The 17,188-nt window shown below is 42.7% G+C and overlaps 1 protein-coding gene across 8 annotated transcripts in view; it reads left to right on the forward strand.

Moving 5' to 3' along the window:
- Window positions 1-17,188, forward strand: part of FHOD3 (formin homology 2 domain containing 3) — a 503,602-nt gene that overhangs the window by 324,469 nt on the left and 161,945 nt on the right. The gene's annotated exons all lie outside the window — the stretch shown is intronic.

The following is a 17,188-nucleotide window of genomic DNA, read 5'->3' on the forward strand; positions in this document are numbered from 1 at the left end:
AATGTCCGAATCGTATAGAACCACTTGCCACCCTACTTCCTAAACATAGTCATTGAGTGAGATTTGTACTTCTGACTTTTTAGACAGGGAATTTGTTTACATACCATATATGTGTACTTTTTTTTTTTTTTTTTTTTTTTTTGCTGTACGCGGGCCTCTCACTGTTGTGGCCTCCCCCATTGCGGAGCACAGGCTCCGGACGCACAGGCCCAGCGGCCATGGCTCACGGGCCCAGCCTCTCCGCGGCATGTGGGATCTTCCCAGACCGGGGCACGAACCCGTATCCCCTGCATCGGCAGGCGGACTCTCAACCACTGCGCCACCAGGGAAGCCCCTTTTATTCAGGTTAATATAAAAATCAAAGAGAGTCGAACAGGAGAAAATCCCCAAGTCTTCTTACAGACTTAGGCCTGCTAGGCTATGTGCTTTAATAAGGACGAGTAAGCCTCAGAACTCACATTGCTCTGCTTAGGTTTCTGAAGAAATAGAAGTCCACAGTGAGCATTTACCAAATAAGGTATGAGTTTATTGGGCATCTGCCACCTAAAAGTACCCCTTGTGACTATGTGTGCCATAGTGAGTTTCATCTTTGCAATTAAATTTACAGATCTGATTGGAAGAAAAATGTTGGTGCTTTCATTTTTTTACCAAGGAAGTTATTTTTAGCATCTAATCATCAAAAGAGCCAGGGTCTCTGGTTTAAATTGTAATAGTATATAATGTTAGGACTAAAAAGTCTTCAGGGTTGTCAAGCCCAGACCAGAAGCCTTTCTGTGTACTCAGCCTCAGACATTCTTCTCCCTGAGGCACCCCATTCTATCCTTGAACTTTTTGGCTTGTTAGTAGTCACCTGGTCTAAATTTACTCCATGATGTGGTAGCTCTGTTGGTGCTTAGCATTTCACTATATGGATAGAATTTCCCTATAATGTTTCCCTATTCATCCTGGTTCTTACCTCTGTCAACACACACTGGGTCTTCTTCCTGCTCTGTATATCCATCTTTCTGACAATGAACTTGGCATGGGACTTAATATATAAAGTTTAATTTCATCCTGTTGATTTCCACACAACATTCTAACCCGTAGAGGTAATTTTGAACTTCGTTTAATCATTCATGTTAGCAGTTGTGCCATCCAGCTTTCAGTCATGTGTATATTTTAATACACATGGAAGAGTGACCTGGCGGGTACTGGATGGTGACAACAGCTTGGAAGTAGCTGGTACAGATGACTCCCACATTCCTCAAAGTCAAGGGTTGGAAATATTCTCTGTCAAGGGCCAGGTAATAAATATGTTAAGCTTTGCAGCCCAGACAGTCTTTGTTGCAACTATGGCTGCTTTTATGCTTTTTTTGTAACATAAAAGCAGCCATAGAAAACAGGTAAGAGAATGAGTGTGGCTGCCTTCCACTGAGACTTTATTTATGGACACTGAGATTTGAGTTTTACATGTCATGAAATATTCTTTAGATTTTTCCCCCAACCATTAAAAAAATGTGAAAATCATTCTTAGCTGACAGACTGTATCAAAACAGGTGGTGGGCCACATTTGGCCCACAGGCTTGCCAACCCATATTCTAAGGGGCTGCGTTTCTTGAGGGAAGTTGCAGGGGAAGTGGTGTGGAGTTGGCAAAGAGGCAGTGTGTGGGTAAGAGAGAAGAAACTGTCATGCCATATGAGAAGTCTGTTAGGGAACAGCATCCTTAAGTCCAGGGTTAGAGTAAAGAATATTCCATGAAGGTGTGGAGGCTGTTTGCTGATGGCTGCTCATGCGTTCCCAGTGGGAGGCTGAGGGGGTTGCAGAGGGTGGAGAAGAGTCAGACAGACTAGGGGGACATACAGAGCCAGTGTGGGGGAGGGCATGTGGCACTGAGCCCGGAAAAGGATGTGCTGCTCAGGGATGTAGAGGCAGGCTGGGACCAGTCTCAGTGGCCCTGAAAGGCAGTGGTCTTCAACCGGAAGTGATTTTGTCCCTAGGGGACACTGAGCAATGCCTTGGCACTTTTTGGGTTATCATAGCTGGGGTGGGGAGTGCTGTTGGCATCGGTGGGTGAGTCTAGGGATGCTGCTAAACATTCTACAGTGCGAGGACAGCCTCCCACAGTGAAGAATTATCTGTTATAAGATGTCAACCCTGCCTTAGGGGAAGGCACGTAATTGGTTGTGATTTTCACCTCCTTGGGACGATGCTGAGGCAGGGAGTCTTTTGACTGTTGGAAGCAGGGTAGCTTTCTTGAACTTTGTGGACCCATCTTAAATGCTCATCATGTGCATGCGTCAAAACTGACTTTTTTTTTTTCAGAGAATATAATTCTTAACTTTGGGGGCTACTGTACAGATAGTACAGTAGAGTCCCTTTTCTGTTTTGTTTTGGTTTGGTTTTAACTCCATTTAGCAAAGTTTTCTACTTCACATTCTCAGGGAATATGCTGAGCCCTCTTTGAGAACCAAACGTTTGACTAAATCTCATGATTTTCTCAGTAGCTGAAATGCCCAGCATATCCAATTCTAATCAGCTTCACACCTATCACATTCCAAAAATATGGACGTAGTGGAATGTGACACCAGCATACAACAAAATGGCAAGACAGGAAAATGATGACATGACAGGAGGTGTGGTCTTCTGCAGCCAGACTCGGGAACCTGGTTGGAGGAAGAGGAATACGGGGGACAAGCTCACTAGAGCCACCTCTGTCCACGCAGTGTTCACAGGTGTTTAGGTGGAGTTGAGAACTCAGCTTGAGGAGGAGAGGTGGATGCCCTCCTCTCGGCTGATGGTGCCATCAGCTGAGGGTCAAGAAGTGAAAAAGTTAAATTCAAGATCTGCGATTTTGTCCATGGAGGTTAGATGAGGGGTAAAAATAAGGAAAAAAGGCTTAATGTTTGTTGTACAAAACTACTCATTCTAATACATTGAAAGTGATCAGGAAGTAGACAGACTGACCAAGAGCCAAGGGTTGTGGCCAGGCCTGGAGGTTGCAGTTGGGAAGGACTGGATGCAGCAGTTTGACCTACAGACATGCCTGACCCTCCAGCAGCACAGAGAGGTTGTGGCCTGGCCCCCTTGGTCCTGGAGAAGGGGAGACCAGGAGGGACCATGCCCACGTGGGCTACAGGCCACGGGTACTGACCAGGGGTAGCTAGCCCACCCATGCTGCAGCGAGGAGCCTGGCAGGGTGTGGTGTGGGGACAGACTGTGGACACCAGCAGCAGAAACTCAGTCCACACCTGCTGGCCGAGAACCGGTCCTGGATCCTAGGGGCGGAGGAGCGCTCAGTCTGCACACATTCTCACCAGCATGGAATGTGGAATCACTGCTGTACAGGACGTAGAATGGAGGTGTTTGGCTGTGCCACTGCTAGCCCTGTATCCATTTAGACATGGCCCCTGGCACAGAGTGAGAACAGAATAAAGAGCAGCTCTTTTATGTTTTCAAGTAATGTACTGAGTGCTTAATTATCTGGCAGGCATTATGCTAAGAACTTTAGTGTACTACGCTTTTCACTGTTACCCTATGAGGTATACATACTGTTATTATCTCTATGTGACAGGAAGAAAAACTGAGGCACAGAACATTGAAGTAACCTGTCCAGAGTCCCACAGCTAATCTATGTGGAGTTGGTTTTAGAGTTCAGGTGGTCTGGATCCGGAGTCTCGGCCCTTCACCATTTTATTAAACTACCCTTTTTATCCCCCTGTGATTCTGTAGAAATAAAACAAATCTACTGGGTCCTTGGCAATTAGTAAGCGATTATCAAATGCATGTTGCCCTTCTTCTATATTATTAGTTCTAGTTTTTTGTCAGTAGTACATTAAAAAATTACTATAATACCTTATTTACTACAATACTACAATAAAAAGTTACTACAATACAGACGATGGTGGACTGGTGTCCCAAAGAGCCATGTTACCTGAATTAGAATTCAGACTTCTTTTATACTAAAAGGGGACGGAGTATGACTGGTTGCTGCAAACTTCTTGGTGCCGGCCAACAGAGGGGATGTGATAATCTTTTGTCCTTGCAGCTGTCCACGTAGGTCTGGTCACGATGTTGCTGGAAACCTCCAACAAGACAAACGTCATTCTCTGTCGTGCAACTTTTTATGTCTATGTGTGTGACAAGTGTTATACCTTTAAAGGTGAAGCCTGGGAGGCAGAACTTTGAGAATGGGCTACCATGTATATTTCAGGCTACAGACAACATTCTTTTATAAAGGCACAGAGCCAGCAAGACTAAGCACAGGGCACAGAGATGAGAGCTAAAGGACTCGATCCAATACGGAGTCAGGTTTGTTCTTCTCTGGTACAGTAGGGGTTGTATCATTGGTGTTAACCTACAGAATTTACGACTCAGGTGACCTCAGTCCTGGCTTCTGGGGAAGGTTGGGCCAAGTGCAGAACAGGAGCAGCCACAGGTTGTTGAGGGCACAGGCATGGCCTTTCCAGCTACAGTTCCCACTTCCTCCCCAGGCTTGGCCTCGGTCTCCTCCACTGTAAACTCAGGGCGCTGATGCTGCTTTAATAGAGTGGCAGGGGAGTCAAGAGAAGCAGCGCAAATGTGGGCTTAGCTCAGTGTTGTTACTGTAGTAGCTCCATGCCCTGGAGCTTTCCCGGATATTGTGCTATTAAAGAAGGTAATCGTTAAATAAACATGAACGTGAACTGGCGAGAAGCTTCTGTGCACTGGCATACCCATGCTAGAGGATTTCACCACAACTAGATTAACAACCACGGGTACCATGAGTGGCAAGTAGCTACTTGGGAAGATTGATCTGACGGTAATGGTTTGTTACCAGTGGGATTCACCGGCAAGGGATGTGACCTCCTCAGGTAGGTATGATTAGAATACAGCCAGTGAGTCAGATTTACCAGTTAATGGCCCGAAGCCCTTCGTGGTTTCCTGAGTATTGAACAGCAAAGGGAGGATAGGAGGGGAGATGGCTGGGGGATGGGGGGCTGAGCAGAGGGCTGTGAACTTGGAACTGAGAGCACCTGCTCCAAGAAAGGACAGAAGCAAAAGGTAGGAGGAAGAGGTCACTTTGCAAAAGCTCCTTCTGATTTCTGGCGCAGGGCTTCTGGTTTCTCAAAAGGTTCACTGTGATCAGATTGCAGATTTCTTTGGGGGTTTGGACTTTGCTGAATTGAATTTGGGGGATTTTTGTAGATTCTGAAGGAAATGGCGAAACTCTAAAACTGAACAGAGCTACTGATGAATTTTAAGTGAAGAAGTGAGATCGGGGTGGTATTTCAGCAAGACCCCTGTGGAAACAGCACAGAGAGTGCATGGGAGGAGAGCAGACAGCAAACAGGGAGCCTGGTGAGGCCTGGGCCACAGTCTGGAGAGAGGTGGAAAGGCCCGACAGGCAGTGGCAGGGAGAATGGCAGGCAGGAGAAGGTGATGAGATACAGGATGGACATCATTTGTGGGATGGTGACTGGACTGTATGGTGAGAAAGAGGAAGGAGTCCGGGGTGATCCCTAGGCAACCACTAACAGGGTCATGGGATGGCTGTCAGGCCACTGAGTAAGCTGTGGGCATTTTCAGTTTGAGATATCTGGGTCACAGGTAGAACGTCCCATAGGCAGTTGGATAGGCACCTCTGGAACTCTTAGCTTGGGCTTAGATGCCATAACCCAGGGAAAACAAACCAAGTGAGAAGTCAGTGGATAAAGTGTAGAATTGTCATGAAATTCTGAAACTGAGAAGTTCACTCACTTCCCAAGTCAATGAACCTTGATATTGGTTGTCTTCAAGTGTGAATGCTTCTCAAGCTAGAGTGCCCTTACTTGGTGTGATGTTGCAGGAAGAGACAGCCCTTTACTGTGGGAGTGGTGAACACACGGAAAGGTTTTTGTTTCTAGTTACATCTTTGACTTGCTTTGGGTATTTTCTTTCAGTGTCAAGCCTGCTTGCCCATGACCTTGCAGACTCTCCATTTTCTGTAATACATATCTTCCCATCCATGTCCTGACTGTTCACAGCCCTTTCTGGTAGAGCTGATTTTGTTGGCAGTTCATGCAGGTATGGGTGTGGGTGGTCCTTCTGGAGAGCAAGCATCTCTCTCTTTATATCCCTGGCAATTCCAGGATCCCTTTGGAAATGGAGCAGGGGCTTTCTAATGATTACTAAACTGAGTCGATTAAATCCAATCATGGAAGGAAGAATGAGATTGTCTCTTTTCCAAGAGTCTGTGGAAGGAGCCTGGTAGTAACTCTTCAGTGATGAAGGTTGAACTAGCAGGGAAATAAAACCCTGAAAATGTAGGCTGAGGAGGTCAAATCTGACATGGCAAAAAAGGTGTTTATAGTGGACCAAGGTGATGCTGGGGAAGCATTTTGCAAGGGACCCCTTTGGAATAGGCTTTGGAAATTGACGAGGAGTGACCCAAAGAACGAGAGACCTGGCCTAATGTCATTCTTGTCTCACAAATGTGTTCAGCGAGCTGACAGTGATCACAGAAGCATCATACTCTTGTAGAAAAAACATTGATGTCTGAGGGAGGTAATGTTGATGTCTCAGAGACTGATGAGGATTAACATGGGCTATAGTTGTGGTCCAAGTTTGTCTATATCAAGGCATCATTGATTCTCCTCGTGGTGGAATGGGGCCTCGGTGAGACGGGCAAGGGGTGAGAACTGGTAGACTCCCTATACATTTGAATACATGAAAAGAATCCGAAAGAAGGAAAGAGTCACAGCTTCTTCCAGTCCTTAAAGAGAAGAGGCATTTATTTCCAGCCACAAAGAAATGATCATAGTAGAGGTAGCAGAGCATCATGGTCAGGAGCTTAGATGCTAAGGTTGGACTCCCTGGGTTCAGATCCCGGCTTCTAGCTCTGTGACTCTGGGCAAGCTCCTTAACCTCTCTGTGCCTCAGCTCCTCAGCTGTGAATGGGGGCAGTAATAGTACCATTTCAGCAGTTCCTGCGAGGAGTTAAGGGGTGAACCCTGTAAAGTGCTTTGCGTGGGAGCACCCGTCAGAGAGTTTGTTAAATAACTAGAATAAATGAGTCACTGCAGCCTCACCCCCAACCCCCCCAGCCCAGTGAGAGTCTGATTTCCCTGGAGAGAAACAGAAGGCAGAGCCAAGCCAAGTAGAGGGAAGCCTCCCCCTTGCCCTGGGAGAGTGGCCTGCAGAAGGGGGAAGCCTGGGCACATGTGGGACGGGTATCTGCAGCCTAAGTGCCGTTTGAACATCCTGATAGAGCGTGCTTCCCCAAGACACAATAGCTCAGTGAGGAATCAGAGACAATTATATCACACTTCAGGACTACTCCATTACAGTAATCACGTTTGCCTCCAGAGAAATTATTTTAATTCCTAAGGTTTGTTTGTTTTTCTTTTTCCCAGTCATGCAGTTCTGGTTTTATAAACATGAGTTTAAACAGTGACAGGAGATGAGCCCCCATGAAGAAGTGGCCAGTCGGGAGCTGCTGCGTGCAGGCTTTGGTCTCCTAGAGGTCTTGGGACAGAACAGGGCGAGCGGGTGGAGGGTATCAGGGCTTCATGCCCGTGGCAGGCCTTCCGAAGTGAAACAAATACTTACTGGACTTGGGAAGATATTTTTCTTTCTTTATCTATATTTTTTTCACTTATAACAAGCTTTACAAAATTGACTTTGAGTTAGAAGAGTAAATAATTTTGATCGTGAAAAAAGGAAAAAATCATGAAGCAGAGAAGAAGTGCTTTGGGACTTCCCTGGTGGTGCAGTGGTTAAGAATCCACCTGCCAATGCAGGGGACACGGGTTCAAGCCCTGGTCTGGGAAGATCTCACATGCCGCAGAGCAGCTAAGCCCGTGCACCACAACTACTGAGCCTGCACTCTAGAGCCCGTGAGCCACAACTACTGAGCCCGCACACCACAACTACTGAAGCCCATGCACCTAGAACCCGTGCTCCGCAACAAGAGAAGCCACCCAGTGAGAAGCCTGTGCACTTCAGTGAAGAGCAGCCCCCAGCTCACCACAACTAGAGAAAGCCCACGTGCAACAATGAAGAACAAGGCAGCCAAAAATAAATAAAATAAAATAAATTTATTAAAAAAAAGAAGAAGTAACTTTGCGGTTGTTAAAACGTGGCTGGGACTTGGGTCCACATCCATAATAGTTCACGCCCACAAGTAAACGAGCAAGCCACCAGTTCTCTATAAGAGAAACCCCAACACTGAGTATATTATTTCACAGTAACTATACAGGGATAGACTTCTTAGTCAGTCCTGACATTTTATGAACTTTGATGTTATGATTACTGCCCTGAGTTTGTTGAGCCAGGAATAGTAGCTTATGAGCCAAAGGAGAACAAAATGACATTCATTCATTCCTTCATTATTCACCAGCTCGTATTTTCCTGTACCTGCCAGATTTTCGGTTCTGAGGATACAGTGGTAGGCATGACCCTTATGAGTCTTGCAGCCTCATAAGACAGTGTGCACATAAATATTGTAGCAAGTAAATGTGTGTAGCTTTGGAAGAGGGCTTTTGAAGGCTGCAAACAGGGCTGTGTGCAGGTAGCAGGGATGTAAGGATATGCACTTGACAATAATATGCAGTTCACACGTGCAGGGATTGTCATTACAGCGTCCCTTGTAACAGCAACTTGGGGAGTGGCTAGATAAGGAAAACATGGCATAGCCACATGATGGGATGTAACTAGCAATTGTAAGAAATGCGTCACACCAGAAGGACCAACATACTTGCCACATTAATTGCTGTATTAAAAGGACTGTAGAGGGCTTCCCTGGTGGTGCAGTGGTTGAGAGTCCGCCTGCCGATGCAGGGGACACGGGTTTGTGCCCCGGTCCGGGGGGATCCCACATGCCGCGGAGCGGCTGGACCCGTGAGCCATGGCCACTGAGCCTGCGCGTCCGGAGCCTGTGCTCCGCAATGGGAGAGGCCACAGCAGTGAGAGGCCCGCGTACCGCAAAAAAAAAAAAAAAAAAAAAAAGAAGCACTGTAGAATAATATATGTTAAAACTTTCTTTTTTAATCTGGAAATTTACCCACCGAATTTATAACTGTGGTTACCTCTGGTCAAAGGGGACTTAATTTTTATCAGTAATATTATACTTTTTCAAAGGGAGTATGAATTCTTATAATTAAATATTAATTTAAAAGATTTTTGTAGCAAAAAGGATAGTGGGATGGGGCAGTGTGGGGGTGGGGGGTCCAAAAACCCTCCTCAGGCATTTGGGCTGAGTCCTGAAGGATGACTGATGGTGGTGTGTCAAAGTCCAAAGCATGTGAAAAGGCAATTCGAGTTCTAGAATCAAACTGAGTCATGAGTTTGAAAGATGGACCTACACACAAAACTCGGAAACGGGGTTGGCTTCCTCGTGGTGGTTACATTTGATAGCTGCCCCTTAAAGAGACACATATCATGTCTCTTCCTAACTTGGAGTCTTTCATTCTTTAGTATCATTGCCTTCCTGTTTGTGAAAACATGAAACAGAATGTGTGTAAGAAGTTCTGTTATTCGAAACATTTAAAAGTGAGCTTGGCTAGACAGCACACTATTTGACTAATAGTTATACAACTTCTGGAGATGAGAGAACTTGTCTGATGTCCATCCAATTTCATTTCGTCAGCTATCATAGACTGCCAGAGATGAAGGCTCCTGTTCTGCTGTTCCACTTTATTTTATGGGTGACATAAGAGAGCCTCTGGGTCTCAGGATGGAGCCAAGCCAGACGCAGGCAGGGCTGCTTTCACCTCTGGAGGCTGCCATCTTGAAACCTCAGCCTGGGTCTGTGCTTGGCGTCCCTGCTGTTTCCAAAAGATCACAGAGAATTCCATCTACCTTCATCTTAGTTTCTCTTCTGCTCTCTCAGGCCTCTAAGAGACACTTAAGGCAATTAGGTAGTATCTCTGGCTTGGAATAAAGTCTTTTTTAAACATAAAATCAAAATACCCACAAAAGAAAGTAGTGAGACACCTCATAGTCCGCAGTTATCACTGGATTGATTTGTTTTACTCCTAAATAAACCTGCAGCCAGGCTACTAATTGTGTTTTTTTTTCCTATTGGTTTTAGGCTATGCAGACTGGAATTCCATTATATTAAACTGCTCCATGTTTTCCGCAGAAATAATGTGCTGGATCCATTAGTATTTTATTCTAAAACAAAATAGCAAAATAATGGCTCGTGCATTAAGGTTCTGGCCAGTTGTCCAGTTCCTGGGTATATTCAGTATCCATGGCCTGTAAATATGCTCCTTCTAAACTCTGAGTGTTACAGGGACAATAAATACTTTCCTATCTAACTTTGGGTTCTCACCATGGAAACATCAGAGCAGCAGCTGGGCTCTCTTAAACGTCCTTTCATTCTCTTAGTAGCTGGCAAAAATCTTTTGAGAGAAGCTGCTTCTCCTTCTTTTTTTTTTTTTTTTTTTTTGGTGGATAACAAAACTATTTTTGAATGAAATCACTGCTTCAGTTGGTCAGATATACGTCTTAACTGATTAAGATAACTAATTGGAAATTTTCAAATCTCTTCTTGGGGCCTTGGTAACCTAGAAACAGCCTTGAAGTGAGCAGAAAGTATGAGTCACCGGGAAGCTTAGTTCAAACTCCAGTTGAAGCGAACTCTCTCACAGAGGGATGCAGTGTTTGCTCCGTCTGAGGGATACAGATGGAGCCCAAGGGGGCACTTGGTCTGACAGAAATTTAACACACTATTTCTTCTGTTTATTTGTTTTTGTGTTTGTGTTTGTTTGTTTAAATCGTAAATTTAAAATTGTTTTTATTGTGGTAAAATATACATAACATAAAGTTTACCGTTTTAACCATTTTTAATTGTACAATTTAGTGGCATTCATTACATTCACAGTAACACTATTTCTATGACATTTTTTTCATCTAATTATAGTATGTCATATGCATTTTACAGAACTAAATGGGGCATTTAAAATGCCTGCATCTTATCTAAACCTTAATACAGAGCTTACTAACTAGTTGCCACAAATGGGTCACACCTGTGTCAAGACAATGATTTTTCCCCCCCCCCCCACCCCCACCTCCAGGCAACCAGACAGGTCTGGGGTGACTGGGGCACTGGGAGGGTCTCCTGTCCGTTACTCTGGTGGGCTGTGCAGATGTTCTTGTCTATGCCCTGTGCAGGGAAGACTGAGAAGCACCATCCAGGGTGCTGTTGCTTAGAAGGGAATGTGCGGTGACGGTGGAGCAATGAAACCAGTTTAGATTCTGCTTCGGGTTCATGACGTCGCCAGTTCTTACTGGCAGGTTGTGTGATCTTGCCTGCTCTGGACCTCGTCTTTCTTATCTGCAACGTGGGGAGATCTCCAAGGTCATTTTTCCAGTTCTTGCCACTCTGTTGACCATCCATAGCGAGTATCTCCATGCTGAGCACCATGCGAGGTCCACTGGGCCACAGATCTGCAACAGGCAGCAAGTACTTACTGGATGTCCCTGGCGGCTGGGTCCACTAGAGAAACAGAGCAGAAGGAGTAACTCCAGGCAGGGAGAATGGCTCCTTTGAGGACCCCAAGCTGAAATGCCCTTGGTGTTGGGTGGACAGCTCAATAGACTGATTAAGACTAGGGTGGGGGAGTTGCTGAAGGGAGAGAGGGAGATGAAGTTGGCAAGACGATGGGGGTGTTAGCTGAGCAAGTTGGACTTAATCCTAAGGTTAGCGTGTACGTGTTGGAGCAGGAGAGTGTCATGTGTAAAGTCCCATCTTGTCCTCTAGTCAATTCCTGCTTGGCCTTCTGAGTTTTGCCCCAAGAGCACTGTGGAAATTTTTCTCACTTGAGTACTTCCTGGTACAATTAGATTAATGTCTTTCTCCCCTACAGACCTGTAAACATTAAGGGTGAGACCCTCTACTAACCACTGTACCCCTGCATCTTGCACATAGTAAATGCTCAATAAATAATTGTTGGGTAAATGGAGAGAGAGTCCTTGCCCCATGGTTACACTTCTTCACTTTTAAAAAATGTCTGTATTGTTACTTATTATGGGAAATCTCTATACCTTCTGCTCAATTTTGCTATGAAACTAAAACTGCTCTAAAAAATAAAATCTATTTAAAAAATTCTAATTGTCCAGAATTGAATTAATCATAATCCTTAGTTCATGATACATTGGCATCATTGGTCCATGTGTGGCCCTCTCCTAGTTTATTTATTTTATATAAATATAAATATTATAAATATTAATATTATAAACATTAATATTATTAATATTAATTATTAATGTTATATAAATATTAATATAAAGAACATCCATGAGACTATGGTCTAGCTAGAAACCCAGAGCATTACCCTTAACTTAGTATGAGCTTCCAACTTTCACATCTCTGAACCTGGGTAACCAGCACTCTTAAATATTGTTTAGTGTTGTCTTATGGGTTTGTTGTTATTTGTTTTTAGTATTATCAGATATATATATATATATATATATATAAATAGTATATTATACAATTTTGCCTCTTTGAACTTTATAAAAAATATTAGAATATTGTAGTTTCTCTTTGCACTTGTCTTCACTCCACATCATGCTTCCAGTGTTCATCCATATTGTCATGTGATGCTGAAGGTCTTCCGTTTTCTCTGCTTGGAATATACCACGATCTATTTAACCTTTTTCCCATTGGTGAGCATTTGGGTTGTTTCCATTTTTTGGTAGTTACAGACAGTACTGCTGAGAATATTCTCAGACTCCTATCCCGGTGCACATGCTTCGGCATCCTTAGAGAGGGTTTCTCAACCTCGGCACTGTTGACATTTTGGACCAAAAGTATTCGGTGTAAATGTTGTTGTGGAGGGCTGCCTCGTGCATTCTAGGATGCAACATCTAAGACTAGATGTCTCCCGACATTGAAAAATGTCCTTTAGGGGGCAGAATCACCTGGTTCGGAACCACTGCCCCAGGCTACAGCAATGCCACTTCTAGGTGATGTCAGTCATATTCATGATATGAATGCTTAACTTTATGAGATAGTGCCAATTATTTTGCCAGAGTCATTATGCTAATGCACACTCCTATCAGCAGTATATGAGAGCCAGTTGGTCTAAATGCTCTTCAGTGCTTAGTATTATCTTCAGACTTCTTAATTTTGCCAAGCAGATAAAAAATGGTATCTCATTGTAGTTCCAACTGAATTCTATTAAACTCTGACTGATTTATATTTAAACTTCAGTTTTAAAATATCATTTCATATAAATGTATTGGCCATGGTTGTGTATTGTGCTCACTTTTATAGTTGTGTTTTTACTGATTTTTAAAATATATTTTTTCATATTCCTGTTTTGAGTTTGTGTCTATTAGATGTGTTCAAATGTCTGCTCCAAATGTGTTGCTTAACTCTTCCTCATCCTGACTGCTTTGGTCCTAGAATATACTTTAATACTGTTTTAAATGTTTCTATTGTACATTTAAAACATCTCAGCAACATCCATTTTCCTTCCTGTTTTTTGAAGCCTAAGATACGTGACATCAGCCTGAGACCCAAATTTGAGAAAGTTAATTTGACTTTGAAGGAAACTGTGCCCTGCAGAATTGGTCAGGCGGTGGGCCTGTTGCTTTTCCAACGTGAAGAGGGTGGCCTCCAGTCTGGGACTGTTTGTGGTTAAAAGGAGACTACCTGATGGGTTCAGAACAGGCCTGTGCCCTAGAGTAACTCCTTATCAATTACAAACAAGCAGAATACTCCTAGAGGTATTTGAAAGCCAGAGGCCAAAGACCCAGAATGCCTTAGAACAAGTATAAACAAAATTAAGTTATACTTTAAGAGACAATTCAGCTAGGGAAAAAGCAAAATTGTCTGAACTAATTCTTCAATCTTAAATATTAGCAGCATAAAATATCATTCCATTTGACTAATTCTACTAGGATGACACTAAATAAAATCAAGCATAGAAAGTCCTGTGCCCTACGAGAGGGTATTTCCTTCTTCATGCATTTGAGTTGTAGGGCAAGGCCAGTGCTTTGACCATGGGACTTCCTGGAAGTAGATTCCCTGAGTGAGTCATTGTGCTGCCTGCCCTTGGTCCTGCTCTGCCACTCATGATAGCAAAGCTATGATATACACAAGTCATCAGAAGATTTATTGCAGGGTCAGAGATGTTGAGCCCAAAGAGGAAACAGGTTGGGATGTTGATCAGAATCACTGTCTTCATACATCTGTAGGACAGCTACATGCAAGAGAGGAGGATCAAAACTACACAGCTTACACAGGTGGAAGTTATAAAGGGGAAAGTGTTACTATCTGCCAGTGATTGGGAATGCTTTGCAGAGTACTATGTCCTCTTCCTTAGTGAATCAAGCAGAGTTCTGAGTATCCATTAGTGGGGGATGGTAGAGTTTTCCTAAGAAGGCTCCAAAGCCAGTGACGATGATGGTGATGATGATGAGAGCTAGTAGCTAAAACAAATTGATTTGCTCACTGTATACTTCTCCTTTTCAAAGTGCTTTACATGTTAACCCAGTCCTCCTGGAAGGTAGGTACTGCTGATATCCTAAATTGGGATGAGGAAAGTGGGGCCCAAGGTCACACAGCTGGTAAATTATGGAGCTGGAGTACAACCCAGGCAGTTGGCTCCAAGCCTCTCCAACTCCAGCAGACTTTGCTTCTAAATGACTTTACCACCTGGGAGAACAAATGAAGTCAAGTCATTTTGGAGGATGGGGCTCCCTGTTTTGTGTTAAAGAGGAGAGACCCATTGGTTGGCAGGGTAGAGATCTGTGGGTTCTGGGCAGACCAGAAGTAATAACATTTGCAAATTCCTGATCAAGCTGAGGGAAGGTAGCCTCAGGCTGAAGGTTGAGGGTACAGTTTTTAACTTGACTGCTGTTAGAGCAGAAAAGGACTGCCAACAAAAAGGACTGTGGTGTGTGAGGGTGAGCTGTATACCAGGCTCGGAAGGACAGATGAGGTGTGCTCGTTTGTGGCTTGTGGCATTACGGGAGGAATGCTGTCTTCACTGTTCCACTGGCTTCCTTGTTTCTGACAGAAGCACCCCTCAATCCAGGTATGGGGTATATAACCATGGGGTTGTACCAATACTTCTTTCTTCCTTTCCTGCCACATCTAACCAGTCACCAAATTCAGCTAAATCTGTTTTAATTTTTTTCGGATCCATCTCTTTTTCTTTAGCTCCACAGCTGTCACCCTCTCTGCCCGACCTCTTTATGAGGGTGGCATAACCTTTATTCCATAAACTGATCAGCACATTTTAAGAAATAGGAATTACAGATCAATCTCTTTCCAGTATATGTAAAAAATTGTTAATAATATTATAATCAACTATACTTCAATTTAAAAAATTCTTAATATTAACAAATAGAACCCAGGTGTTTATAAAAAGGATAACATGGTATAACAAGGTGGGGTTTATTGCTGGTATGCAAGGTTCGTTTAACCCTTTAAAACGCAGTTTTGTAATTCATTGCATTTACAAAAATAAAGGGGAAAATCATATGATTATCTTGATAAATGGAAAGAAAGCATTTGATAGAATTCAGTATTCATATATGGTAAAAACTCTTCACAAACAAGGCAACTTCTTTGATCTGATAAAGAATAAAAAATCTGTGGCAAAGCTCATATTTCCTCTTGATATTTGGGACAATGAAAGGATGCTTACTGTCATCACTTCAGTTCAATGTAATATTGCAGTTCCCAGCCAGTGCAATAAGGCAAGAAAAAGATAGGCATAAGAATCGGAGCAAAATAAATACAACCATCGTTACTTACAGACGATATGACTGTCTATATAGGAAATCTAAAGGAATCTATACAAAAAGTATTACAATTAATAAATTTGGAAAAGTTGTTGGATACAAGGTAAATTTACCCCCAAAATCAATTTTATTTCTATATATCATCAAATAAATAGAAAATTAAATTGGAAATTGATAACATGTACAGTAGCATTAAGATTTATATTTAGAAATAAATTTAACAGAAAATATATAAGACCTCTACTGAAAATTTAAAGCTTTAAAAGAAATGAAAGAATATTGGAATAAGATTAGATCTAAATAAAGGATATACCACAGCCATGGATTGGAAGACTCAATATGTAAAATTATCAGTTCTTCTAATTTGTGTATAAATTCAATACAATCCCAACTAGCAGTCCAGCTAGATTTTGGTGAAAATTGACAAGCTGATTCAAAACTTCTATGAAAGTATAAAGGGCAAAGGACTTACTTTGCAATGTCAAGGTCTATCATAAAACTGTAATAATTAAGATAGTATTCATGCAAAGATTTATGCAGAGTATTCATGCAAGGATAGAAAAATTGACTAATGGTGAGAAAAAGTCCAGAAACCAACAGATATATACTTGATTTATGATAAAGATGATACTAACATGGGGCAAATATGGCCTTTTTACTAAATGGTTCTGGGCCAATTGTATGTCCACGTGGGGAAAAAATGTATCTTACCCCTATCTCATATGATACACAAAATAAATTATGGATGGACTGCAAATTTAAATGTGAAAGGTTATATAATAAAGCTTTTAGAGGGTCGCATAAGAGAATGCCTTTAAGACCTTGGTGTAAGAAAAAAAACAAAAACAACAAAAAAAAACAGGACAAAAAAGACACTAACCATCAAAGAAAAAAAGATAAATAGGGCCCCATTAAGCTTAAGAACGTATGTTTATTAAAAGATACCATGAAATGAATGCAAAGGCAACCCACAGGGAAAACATATTTGCAACACTAGAATATGACAGATTACTTGTGTCCAAATTATGTAAAGAATTTCTACAAATAAAAAGCCTTTTTTTGTTTATTATTTATTTATTTATTTATTTATTTATTTATGGCTTCGTTGCTGCGCGTGGGCTTTCTCTAGTTGTGGCGAGTGGGCGCTACTCTTTGTTGTGATGCTCAGGCTTCTCATTGTGGTAGCTTCTCTTGTTGCAAAGCACAGGCTCTAGGTACTCGGGCTTCAGTAGTTGTGGCTCGCGGGCTCTAGAGCACAGGCTCAGTAGTTGTGGTGCATGGGTTTAGTTGGTCCATGGCACGTGGGATCTTCCTGGACCAGGGATTGAATCTGTGTACCCTGCATTGGCAGGCAGATTCTTAACCACTGCGCCACCAGGGAAGTCCGAGCCTTTTCTTTTTTTTGTAAAGGCAAAGTACTTACACACTTCAAAAAGAGGATATCTAAATAGACGTTAAAAGTATGATAATGTACCCATCTTAATTAGTCAT

This window comes from Mesoplodon densirostris, chromosome 15 (genome assembly GCF_025265405.1).
Source record: "Mesoplodon densirostris isolate mMesDen1 chromosome 15, mMesDen1 primary haplotype, whole genome shotgun sequence".
Classification (NCBI taxonomy): domain Eukaryota; kingdom Metazoa; phylum Chordata; class Mammalia; order Artiodactyla; family Ziphiidae; genus Mesoplodon; species Mesoplodon densirostris.